The sequence below is a fragment of the Gastrolobium bilobum genome, unplaced genomic scaffold (genome assembly GCF_033153095.1).
Source record: "Gastrolobium bilobum isolate Gb01-03AN ecotype WA unplaced genomic scaffold, APGP_CSIRO_Gbil_v1 utg44794, whole genome shotgun sequence".
In the NCBI taxonomy this organism is placed as follows: Eukaryota; Viridiplantae; Streptophyta; class Magnoliopsida; order Fabales; family Fabaceae; genus Gastrolobium; species Gastrolobium bilobum.
The window spans coordinates 92,597-95,977 of NW_026899818.1; the positions used below are offsets into that span (position 1 = coordinate 92,597).

The window sequence follows — 3,381 nt, forward strand, 5'->3', positions numbered from 1 at the left end:
TCATGTCTGAGTAGAGTCTTTGTAGTCTGAATGCAACATGATAATATTATGTTGATTTGATTAATATGATGAAGTATTTTTCATGTGTTGATTTGAGATTTTCTGATTTAATTATTTCTATCAAGGAAGTAATATAGAACATGGATGTTTATATGACTTCTGTATTTGATAATCTCAACATCAGAATTCTAGTACTCAAGGGATTGATGCTAGAGTTCTGATGTAATCTTAAGACTTTAGTATTTCATGCATGTATTAAGAAAGATATTACCAAGGGATTGGGGTTTCTGATTAATGTATCTATCAGGGTAGTAAGGGATTACATCTTGATGATAAGTAAAAGGTTGATTAACATCACATGGAAAGGAATTCATCATATGATCAGTTTTTACATGGGTTATTATGGAGGAAAGTTGTTTTCTGACTACTTGTTGTTTTATTAATTCCTAATCCATATTTATTTTGTGTCAAATTACTTATAATCAATTTTCTGGTGACAAATTATTCATGATTTTTACAAACTCTTATATGATTCAAATTAGTTTTCTATGGTTTATTGGTGTTTGAACACAATTCCTCGTGGGAACGATCTTTACTCATCATTTTATTACTTGTACGACTAGTTCACTTGCTAAACGTCCAACAAGTTTTTGGCGCCGTTGCCGGGGAATTTGTTTTTCAACACTAACTGATACTATAGAATTCTGAGATTGAATCCTTTTATTTTCGGTATTTTAGTTTATGTTAAGTTTCTTGTCAATTTTGATTCTGGTATATGCGACGTACACTTGATCCGAATTTGTTGTTGTATGATCCAGAATTAGAAAGGACATTGAGGAAGCAAAAAAGGGCAGCCAGGCAAAGGAGACAGTTGCAAGAAATTGGTGAATCCAGTAAGGTTAATCAGGAAGAGATAATGGCAGAGAATCACAGACCACCACCACAGAGGACACTGGGAGAGTACATGACTCCTGCAGTGATTCCTCCAATTGGGAGTGTTGTGCGCCCTACAGTGAAGCCCAACAACTTTGAATTGAAGCCTGCTTTGATTCATTTGGTGCAGAAGGATCAGTTTGTTGGAACCAGTGCAGAGGACCCTTGCTTGCACATAGAGAACTTTCTATTGTTGAGTGATACTGTAAAGATGAATGGTGTCACAAGATATGCAATTTTGTTGAGATTATTCACTCATTCACTTACGGATGATGCAAGGAGATGGCTGCAATCATTGCCACAAGGAAGTATAACAACTTGGGATGATCTGCAAACCAAGTTCTTACAGAGGTTTTTCTCAGCATCCAAGAGGGCCAAGTTGAAGGATGAGATTACAAGCTTTAAGCGGAAAAAGTCAGAATCCACTTATGAGGCTTGGGAGAGATTCAAGAATTTGTTGAGGAAATGTCCACAGCATGGAATTGAGGCATAGCAACAAGCAGCAATCTTCCTGCAAGGAATGACCACTAACACTAGAACCTTGGTGCATGCCACTGCTGGTGGATCATTGACTACCAAGACCCCTCAAGAAGCCTTAGATATCTTTGAGTCATTAGCATCTCATGAATTTGATAATGCCCCAGTGGCTGACAGAAGGACAGGAGTCATCAGGTAGGATGGGTATGATGCTCTGTTGGCAAGGAATGATCAACTGATGCAGACACAGAGACAACAGCAGCAACAATTAGATACCCTTATTAAGCAACTCTCTTCATAAAAGGTAGCCTCTGTGGAAACCAAAAGTGTATGTGCTATCTGTGGCAAAGGCCATGTGACAGAGGAGTGTGATTATGGGGGATCACCAGAACAAGCAGAGGTGAATGGAGTGTGGTATGATCAGAATAATCAAAGGAACTACAACAATCAGGGAAGGAATGTTTATATGCCACCATGGAAGAACAAGAATCAACACCCAGGATTCAGCTATAGTTCCAACCATCAATTGAATCCACCATTACATCCTCCACCACCACATATGAAGGAGCACTCAAGTGATCCTGCTGCATGGGAGAAAGCGTTTGCTCAGTTATCTAAGACAACTCGGGATTATATTCAGGGTTCTAATTCATTCAAGGAAGAGACAACTGCATTCATGCAGGAGACCAGAACTTCTTTCAGAAATCAGGAAGCATCAATCAGAAATTTGGAGACCCAGATTGGTCAATTATCAAGACAGATATCAGAGAGACCACAAGGGAAATTTCCAAGTGATACACTAGTGAATCCTAAGGAGCACTATAAAGCAATTATAACAAGAAGTGGGTTGGTACTTCAACCAGGGAAAAAGAAGGTGGAAAATAAAAAGAATGAAGAAGAGGTTGTGGTTGAAGATGTAGCCTCTGATGATGAAGTAGAGAAGATGAGAAATGAGAAAAGTGAGACGGAAGTAGTTGTTAGAGATGTTATAGTTGGAATTGATAAAGAAGAGGAAGGGAAGGACAATAAGAATGAAGGAGAGGTAGAAGTTGGTAAAAATGCTTCCCCACAAAAGATGATGAAGTGGGAAAAGAAGAAGATGGCTGACAAGAAAGAACAGCCAGTTATTTTATCTCCCTATGCTAAAATTCCCTACCCTCAAAGGTTGAAGCAAGAGATTCAGAAACAACACTATGCAAGATTTCTGGATATCTTCAAAATTTTACAAATTAACATACCATTTTCCGAAGCACCGGAAAATATGCCTCACTATGCAAAGTTCATGAAGGATCTTCTAACTAAGAAGAGGAAATTAACTGATGGTGAGATAGTGGCCCTAACAGCAGAGTGTAGTGCCCTAATCCAGAAGAAGCTTCCAACAAAAATGAAAGATCCTGGAAGCTTCAGTATCTCTATTGCTATAGGAGATGTGGAGGTGGGAAAGGCATTGTGCGATTTGGGAGCCAGTATAAACTTGATGCCATTGACAGTATGTAGAGCTTTGGGAATCAACACTTTGAAGGAGACCAATCTTATTCTGCATCTTGCAGATAGATCTATCAAGAGGCCTGAAGGTGTGGTTGAAGATGTCTTGGTCAAGGTAGACAAGTTTATTTTTCCAGTGGATTTTGTGATTCTTGACATGGAGGAAGAGGATACAGAAAGTCCTCTATTGTTAGGAAGACCCTTTTTAGCAACTGCAAGATCTTTGATAGATGTTGAACAAGGAAAGTTGTTGTTAAGGGTGGATGAGGAAACAGTCACAATTGATGTATTTGAAACCATCAAGTAGGGGTGTTCATCAACCGATCCAAACCGATTCAAACCGCAATAACCGAACCGAAAAACCAATAACCGAATAAACCGAAAACTGAAAAATCAAAAACCGAAAAAAACCCGCAAATTTTAATTGGATTGGATCGATTTTCGGATGGGTTAATAAAAACCGATCCAATCCAAACCGATCCAATA

General features: G+C 38.6%; 1 non-coding gene across 1 annotated transcript; it reads right to left on the minus strand.

The window, feature by feature from the left end:
- Positions 1 to 1,309: 1,309 nt before the first annotated feature.
- On the minus strand, positions 1,310 to 1,416 carry LOC133293755 (small nucleolar RNA R71). Its single transcript, XR_009749104.1, has one exon. It is a non-coding gene; the product is annotated as a small nucleolar RNA R71 (small nucleolar RNA).
- Positions 1,417 to 3,381: the final 1,965 nt, after the last annotated feature.